The following is a 9,575-nucleotide window of genomic DNA, read 5'->3' on the forward strand; positions in this document are numbered from 1 at the left end:
GTACTGGAGCTTTCTGAGATCAACCTCTAGTATTCCTCTGAATTTCTCCTGTACAGCAGACAACCTATCAACACCGACCACCAAAAACGGATTACAAAGAATGGTCATCCTTGAGAATGAGTTGGTATTGCGTCCCTTCTAGTTTGATTAGAGTAACACCATTAGTAAAATCACTAAACTTAGGGACACTTCAGGACAGAAGAATAAAACGTAAAGTATCTATAATACATAAAACACTAAACCGGAACTTACACATAGAAAAAGAAAACCTGATATAAATACTCAGAAAGACACAAAGATAGAGGCACATTTCTTATTCCGTACGCTAGAACAAATTTGTACAAGTGCTCCTTCTTTCCTTGTGCCATTAAAGAATAGAATGGGTTACCTGAATCAGCCAGAAAACCAACGACTTGGCAGAGTTTAAGTCATTGATTAACATGCATGACTAGATTGACACAAGAGATGCGTAGGATATAATTATCTTCTTTTTTTTTAAAGTTAACTTCTGTAATATACAAGATAATATATGCATCGCCCATTGTAGCCGTTGAACTATAAGCATTCATGGGCATATATTTGGGATGGTTCGTAGCATGCTTACCGGGCAAGCGATTAACTCTCGTTTTTTTTTTAAATAAATGATTAATCCCTGACAAATTCATTGCCATAATGGGCATAAAGGTTTTTAATTATTGCTTTTTTAAAAATAAGACCTTAAAATAATCACAACTATTATTAGATAGGCCTACTAAGTAGATTTCAATTTAGATATAGCCTATTGATCTAAGGGGTTGGGGTTAGGGTTGATGTGGCCAAGTAGTAAAGCGCTTGATTTCTGAACCGAGGGGTATCGGGTTCGAATCTCAATGAAAAATGATTTAGAATTATGTGATACTTAAAGTAGATGGGTAAAGTAAAGGCAGTTGGTCGTTGTGCTGACCACATGACATCATCGTTCATTAATTGTCAGTCACAGAAACAGACGACTATTTGTCGCAAGGTCTGGAAAGGTTGCAATATATTGATATTACATTGAAATACGTAAAATGAATCTAGAGATCTTATGAAACGTGCATAGCTATAGTTACAACTCCCGTTTGATTTTTATAAAATGACTGATTCATTACTGATACATAACATACAAACAAATATTGAAGTTTAATCATAGCAGGATAGTGAATTACAAATGAGGGAAAAGAATAATAGGCCTACTATCGGAACGAGAAAAATAATTACGGAGAGAAAGAGTTAAGAGCTATACAATTTTATTTTTACAGCCAATGATAGTCATGTTTCATCAATACAATTTCAATTTATATATTGTTACGTATCTCTCCTACTATCCAGGCTCTCTTCTAACTGCACCACACGACACAACGAACTTAAAGAACCTCACAACTCAGGGCTCCAAAGTATCAGTCGGTTTAATTGCAAATACATTACAAACACTGTACAGTTGGCAACAACATTAACACTGTCTTTACAAAAACCTAGTCTTGCTCCGCCTGACTTCACACACCGTGCTGGTTCTCGCCTCGTACTGGTCACATAGCGAGGTAACGTGAAGTCTCGTCTTTCTGACACACTCGCTCCTATATAATGTCTCTACTGGCCTTCTAGAATCGAATGGAACGTTCTTGACCACTCAGAATGATCACAATAGCCGAGACTTGCGTGCGTAATATTTACACACAGGTCGTTGCCGAACTGGCGTGTACTGTCACTGGTCACAGTTGACCGATCGTCCTGCGCTGGACTGGGGCGATTTGGTTAGGCTAAAAACACACAGCACTACCCCCATCTGTGTCACCACCAGGTTTACAACAATATATATATTTATATTCGGCCTTCTTTCCGTCCTCTTTTAGACGTAACCCTAGGGGAGCTGAAGCGCTGTAAAGGCCTATCGGGTGCCATGATGATGTTCGCCTTCACTAGCTTAGATGAAAGCAGGGAACAGGCCGCTGGAGAGAAATTAGAGTCCCAAAGAAAAGCCCCTTCCAAAGGCATGCACGGAGGACGAAAAAATAACTTAGGCCTACATAGACCCCAGTTCAAATTAAGTCTTTGTCTGCACCGGGTGGAGCCAGGGCCGGATTTAAGTACGTGGAGGCCCCAGGGCAAGATTTTGTGGAAGCCCCCTACAATTTTTCAAAAGCTTTAAGATCCACTTATGAATGATTATATCTAAAAGCATGTTATATTTTAGAAGAAAGAAACAGTTCTTATAAATTTAATCTCACTTTCCCTTTAAACAATAATTAATATGTATATTTTAGTTTAAAAAGTGTAGGTCTATAATTGTTCAGTTCTTGAAGTGAAAAGCCCTTGGAAGACTCACTGACGAAAACCCGGAGATGCACCGGCCAAACTGGTGAAAGCGCCTTAAAAAGATAACCCGAGAGCTTTAGGCAAACGAAACAATCTATCTATAAATGAGGCAACATTTAACAAGGTGGACGTGTTGAAAACCAACAAAAATTTAGTGTGAATGACATAATAACAAATATCAATGCATTCAATCAGGACAGTCAGAGGCGTAGCTAGGAATTTTCCATTGTTTGGGGTTCCGGGGGGCTTGGCCTCTTTGGGGGCCCCTTCATTTTGCGTAATATTTATTTTTTAATGTAAAAAAACCCACTAATTTGGGGGCCCCCTCAAGTGAGGCCCGGGGGAATTTTCAAATTCTCCCCCCTCCTTCTCATCCCACTCTAGCTACGCCACAGGGGACAGGAGACATCCAGCGGAAGAAAACGATTTATGACTTAATAAGGTGGACAACTCACGAATAGAGAGACAATAGGATGAAACAGGGTTGTCTCCGTTGAACTAATACGAAATGATAGAGAGCATGCTTAACACTCCTGCAGGACTATAATGAGACACGGCTGTAGTGTAAACGAAAATTCGTAAAAAATGGAAAAGACTGAAATATATCTTGCAGCAAGAAGCTTATTCAAAATCGAGGTCAATTAGTTTACTTTGTGCAGAACCACAGTCCTTACCTGTCTACGATCTATTGGCATATCAATAATAATAATAATAATAACATTCTCGTTGCCTGTCAGAGGGCGGTACTTCTGCAGACCTGCCACATCACCAAAAAATTCCTCGGTGGAAACTGTTAAAGGGACTACGATGAATTTTGTTTCTCTTTAGCGAAACTCGACCCTGGCAGCGCCAGGGAATGACTACTCGTTCATTTCTAACATAATAATAATCTTTATTGTCCGTATGGAAATTTGTCTTACAATTTGTGCATTACACCAAACAAAAAATAAATAACTATAAGAAACCAAAGTGTACATTCACACCAGACTCACTCATAATTTACATGTAACAAGTTTATACCAGATTGTTCTTATTTAATGATTTGATTGCCAGGGGATGACGAGGATAATGTACACAAAGGGCTTTCTATTAGAGAAAACTACAAAACATAACAACACGAGAGACAGTGAAGTGTTACAGTAATGCAGCTAATTTCTCTTGTATATATATATCATCACATAATCTTTGATGCTCTCGCTGAGAGCATAAGTTCCGAGTCAGCCTTTAACAAGAGAAAGATAACCATATAAGTAATAATTACTTTAGAATTCGTTAGATAGGACAATTTTAAGTTGAATTAAAAACGTCAACAAATTGGACAGAACACAAATCTTGTAGGTAAACGTTGTTCTTTGATGAGTGTTACTGGTTAAACGTCAGAGTTACTAGTTGAACGCCAGTTACTGGTTAAACGTCAGAGTTACTAGTTGAACGCCAGTTACTGGATAAACGTCAGTTACTAGTTGAACGCCAGTTACTGGTTAAACGTCAGAGTTACTAGTTGAACGCCAGTTACTGGATAAACGTCAGTTACTAGTTGAACGCCAGTTACTGGATAAACGTCAGTTACAAGTTGAACGCCAGTTACTGGTTAAACGTCAGTTACAAGTTGAACGCCAGTTACTGGTTAAACGTCAGAGTTACTAGTTGAACGCCAGTTACTGGATAAACGTAAGTTACTAGTTGAACGCCAGTTACTGGATAAACGTTAGTTACAAGTTGAACGCCAGTTACTGGATAAACGTCAGTTACTAGTTGAACGCCAGTTACTGGATAAACGTCAGTTACTAGTTGAACGCCAGTTACTGGTTAAACAGCAGAGTTACTAGTTGAACGCCAGTTACTGGTTAAACGTCAGAGTTACTAGTTGAACGCCAGTTACTGGTTAAACAGCAGAGTTACTAGTTGAACGCCAGTTACTGGTTAAACGTCAGAGTTACTAGTTGAACGCCAGTTACTGGATAAACGTCAGTTACTAGTTGAACGCCAGTTACTGGTTAAACAGCAGAGTTACTAGTTGAACGCCAGTTACTGGTTAAACGTCAGAGTTACTAGTTGAACGCCAGTTACTGGATAAACGTCAGTTACTAGTTGAACGCCAGTTACTGGTTAAACAGCAGAGTTACTAGTTGAACGCCAGTTACTGGTTAAACGTCAGAGTTACTAGTTGAACGCCAGTTACTGGATAAACGTCAGTTACTAGTTGAACGCCAGTTACTGGTTAAACAGCAGAGTTACTAGTTGAACGCCAGTTACTGGATAAACGTCAGTTACTAGTTGAACGCCAGTTACTGGTTAAACGTCAGAGTTACTAGTTGAACGCCAGTTACTGGATAAACGTCAGTTACTAGTTGAACGCCAGTTACTCGTTAAACGTTAGTTACTAGTTGAACTCCAGTTACTGGTTAAACGTCAGTTACTAGTTGAACGCCAGTTACTCGTTAAACGTTAGTTACTAGTTGAACTCCAGTTACTGGTTAAACGTCAGTTACTAGTTGAACGCCAGTTACTGGTTAAACGTCAGAGTTACTAGTTGAACGCCAGTTACTGGTTAAACGTCAGAGTTACTAGTTGAACGCCAGTTACTGGTTAAACAGCAGATTTTGTTCACTTCTAGGAAGACAAACATTGGACCTTATCATTTCGAGGCCTCATGCTATCTATCTATCTATCTATCTATCTATCTATCTATCTATCTATCTATCTATCTATCATTCTATCTATCTATATATCATTCTATCTATCTATCTATCTATCTATCTATCTATCTATCTATCTTTCCTATATCTATCTATATCTATATCTATCTATATCTATATCTATCTATCTATCTATCTATATAAAGAGAGAGAGAGAGAAAGGGGGGGGGGGAGAGAGACAGGGACTTACTGCATTAAATTTGTGATTTAATTAGGTCTACTCGCACTGTTCAGCGTGCGCCAGGCAGGTGACAAAAAAAAAAGGAGGGCACTCACGGAACTTGCAGTCGATGTGATCGCAGAGAATCAAATTGTGTTGCTTTATATATTCTTTAGTGACAGTTTCGTGACTTTGTTTTGTAACACTGATTTGCTTTCATTTTGTCATTAGTATAGGGATTTATTGAAAAGTTCTGTCGGAGTCTTATTTCACCATCAAGCTCATAGTGATCATCTTCATCATACTGACCTTTGACTTTTGTCTCACGGGTGATGTGGCGAATAAAAAAAAATAGGTTCTTTAATCTGATTCGCATAGGATTACCAAACAAAAGAATCTCGGAAGCAGCTTACGTGAATTTAATGTGTGAAATTGACGATTCTATTTTGTTTTCTTTTGGGACATTCCTTTTTTCTTTTTCAAAGGACGCAACTACAAACTGTCTAGTTTCTAATTTAATATCAGTTTGTGGCAGAAAATTGCAATAAAACTTTCGTAAAGGCAGTCTACTGTATTGGAAAATATCAAGCTTTATATCGTGAAAGAAAGTCTACAAGCCTATTTCGCATTTTCACATTTAGGACTATAAGAGCAGCAGACTCAACAAAATGATTTGGAAAATGAAGACCTTTCTGGGTTCAGTGATTTTGCTATCTACGTGTAAGTAACATTTTATCAAATCAATTAGGTCTGCTTTTAATGTTCATTGTGTGTTCATTTTAGAGAGTCCATCCGATTACTTTTTTTTTGTATTGTAGCCTACTGGTATATAATCAAAGTCCAAAACACAACAATAGGAGAAACTGTAATTTCTTTTTTGTCTTTCGAGTTTCGGATTATTTTTATTTTTTTCAGAAATAATTACACCATAGTCAAATTTACTGTACGGCGGAAGGGTTCAAACACGAACCATCGTAACGACAGTCCGAGGCGCATACCATAAGACCAGGCACTGGCAGGCAGCTATCCATATTTTACATTATATGGACTGCAGTTCCTTAAGTAGGCTATCTGTCAAAAATCATCTTATTTTACTTTTTAAAGAATGGTCAATGTTTTGTTATGTTTTAGAAATATAGATTCGATATTATATTATTAGCGATATCTATTGATCTGAAAATTAATAATTAATAAATATAAAATAAATATAAATAATAAAATATAAAGATTGGGGAAGGGGGGACATATTTGTGAATTTAAAAAAAAAGAACAAAGAGTGTAAATTAAAATCTGAAATTTAAAAACAGAAAATTAAGAGACGTCCCTTCATCTTCTAAATAGGACCAGCAACAAAATCAATTCAAAACATTCTTTTCAAGAAAGCATTTCAACATAGCCGCCATGGCCATTTCTACCCCGCCTACATGACCATATTTGAATGAACTTCATGAACAGAAAAGTCTAAGAAAAATCGGAAAAATCTTGGAAGCCACCCGCTCCATCAGAAGTGGTCGCGAAGTGGGCTACTACTGTCAATCATGACAAGAACAGAGCGGTACAAAAACTCGTCCGTACCTTACTCGGTAAGACTATATCAACGCCAGTCGTTGATCAGGAAACATGAATAGGACCAAAATGCCTGTGTGTAATCGCTGAATGAACTCTTTATGTTGTGTCTGTTCTATTTATTTATGAGTATGTTTCTGTTGTGTTGTCTATATATGAGAAAAGAGTCCAAATTTCCATATGGATCAATGAAGCAGTCTTAGTCTTAGTATTTATTGCGTTGCAACAGTCAAAACGATGATCCCCCACCCCCACATACAAATTAATATGCAGCCTCGATTGTTCTTCACATTATCGGTCAGTGTCTCCTCCTACTTCTGGCTTATTTTAACTTGCTCTACCGTCGCCAGGAGAAAGCTCTTTACAACTCAGAAGCAGTGTCCCCCCCCCCAAGCCCACTAAAAAGTGACAAAGGGCAGCGCCAACATACTTTTTGTTTTCCATCTAGAGCCGAGGTTCTCAATGTAACTGGTCTTTTGACGTGGTATTAGTATTACACAAAAGACTGGTCATTAAGATGTAGAAACTTGTATCACACAATCAATGTGTCGCGAATGCTGTAGAATGCTGGGTTCGTGCTGCCTGGAGTCACACTTGACACGTAACAAACACAAATGGTATAGTTCCGTGGATTGACTAGAATCCGAATTGTAGCAGACGAGACATAACGTTTATCCAATGACAATATTATGCACTTCATAGTAGTTACAAAAATGATCAAATGCATAGAAATATAGGCCTAGTTACGTCTGCGTAACAGCGGTACCAAATATATCCAATATACTAAGTCCTCAAGAGCAGGTGTATATATTATACTTTACTAACAAATCACGTCCGCATCACAGCGGGTAACAATTAACTTCAATAATATGTATCCAGCTCTAAGTACAGAAAATAACTCAGCTCTAAGTAGAGAAAATAACTCAGCTCTAAGTACAGAAAATAACTATCAAAATACGTGTACTGTCTCAAGTCCCATAAACGACTCAACTGACTAAAAGTTACTACTGTCTTCAAGTGACTGCCCTACTCAACTGACTTAAGGTTACTACTGACTAAAAGTTAATTTAGTCATTCTTACTTCTTCTTTCAATATCAGAGGTTTCACGTGTCTTTCACCTTCTTGACCCGAGGTGAACATATAGCAGGCAAAATCAACCGAGACTGTGACACTCAACCTGTGGGTCACGACCCCCTTGGGGGTCGATTAACGATTCGCCAGGGGTCGTCAAAGACCATTGAAAATATAGATTCTAATACTGCAAATGCTACGTCATGCTTAAAAAAATAATCACATAAGTCTGCACCACAAAAATGGTGAATACGAAATAAGTTAAAAAGTAAAAGTTTCCGTTGCGGTCTGTGGAGAGTATTTGATTATGTGACCCACGGTTAACGAGGGTGTCATGTGGCTAGCACAACGACCAACCGCATTTACTTTCCCCAACTAATATCAGGTGGGCCCTACACATTAGAGCTGGGTGGACTTAGAGGCGCCCAAAGATCCCCGAGTTAAAAATCCTAGTCTTCATCGGGATTCAAACACAGGATTACCGCCTTACCGCTCAGCCACCGAGTCTCCCGAATAAGAAATAGAATTTAAATAAATGCATGTCACAAAGATGCAATTTTATTTATTTATAATTTAATCATAATCAGAACTATTTATTTCAAGACTACAATGACAATTGTTTCATGTTGAAACCTAAAACATGGCAACGCATATCAAATATTTACATCAAATGAACTGTTTTAGAACATTATCAAAAGCACAGCTACTTAGGCTTATGATTTTTACGGTTGGGGGTCGCCGCATTAAGTAATATGGGCATATTGGGAGAGAAAATTTGAAGTGAAAGGCTGATAAGGCTGTAACATTGTAGCCCTATCTTTGTGGGCTACCTCCGTAAGTTGTGGGCTAAACATTGTAGCCCTATTTTTGTTGGCTACCTCCGTAAATTGTAGGCCTAATAATGTAGCCCTATCTTTGTGGGCTACCTCCGTAAGTTGTGGACTTAACATTGTAGCCCTATTTTTGTTGGCTACCTCCGTAAATTGTAGGCCTAATAATGTAGCCCTATCTTTGTGGGCTACCTCCCTAAGTTGTGGACTTAACATTGTAGACCTATTTTTGTTGGCTACCTCCGTAAGTTGTAGGCCTAATAATGTAGCCCTATCTTTGTCGGCTACCTTGGTAAGTTGTGGGCTTAACATTGTAGCCCTATTTTTGTTGGCTGCCTCCGTAAATTGTAGGCCTAATAATGTAGCCCTATCTTTGTCGGCTACCTCCGTGAGGTGAGGGCCTAACATTGTATATAAGCCTATGTAGGCTACTTCCTTAAATTATATCCTAACATCGAATATTCGTATGCTACTCCCATAAGTTGGACTACAATGTAGGTTACATTATAAGTTGTAGCATTGTAAAATTGTAGACTTCTTCCATAAATTGAAGTAGGCTACGCTGTTAAAATGTGTTAATGTACGTAGGTGACATCATTTGTATAAAATTATATAGTAGGTATGCAGATGAGATTGTTTGTAATTTTAAAAAAAAATGTTCCTGATGTTACTTCAGAGTTAAAGAAAATTTTGATTTACTACCTAATCCAAACCTCCCGCAGGACGACGGGGATGGCAGTGGGCAGGGTATCAACCCGGGACCTTCGACAAGTCCTAACGACAGTCCAGCGCGCATAACGCACGACAAGGCAGCCACCCTTGTAGACCATATATTTATATTTATGACGGGTTTACGAAAATGCAAGACCCGCGCACTATAGGCCTATACCCTCACCTTTAATTCAATTTAAACT

Source organism: Biomphalaria glabrata, chromosome 8 (assembly GCF_947242115.1).
Source record: "Biomphalaria glabrata chromosome 8, xgBioGlab47.1, whole genome shotgun sequence".
Classification (NCBI taxonomy): Eukaryota; Metazoa; Mollusca; class Gastropoda; family Planorbidae; genus Biomphalaria; species Biomphalaria glabrata.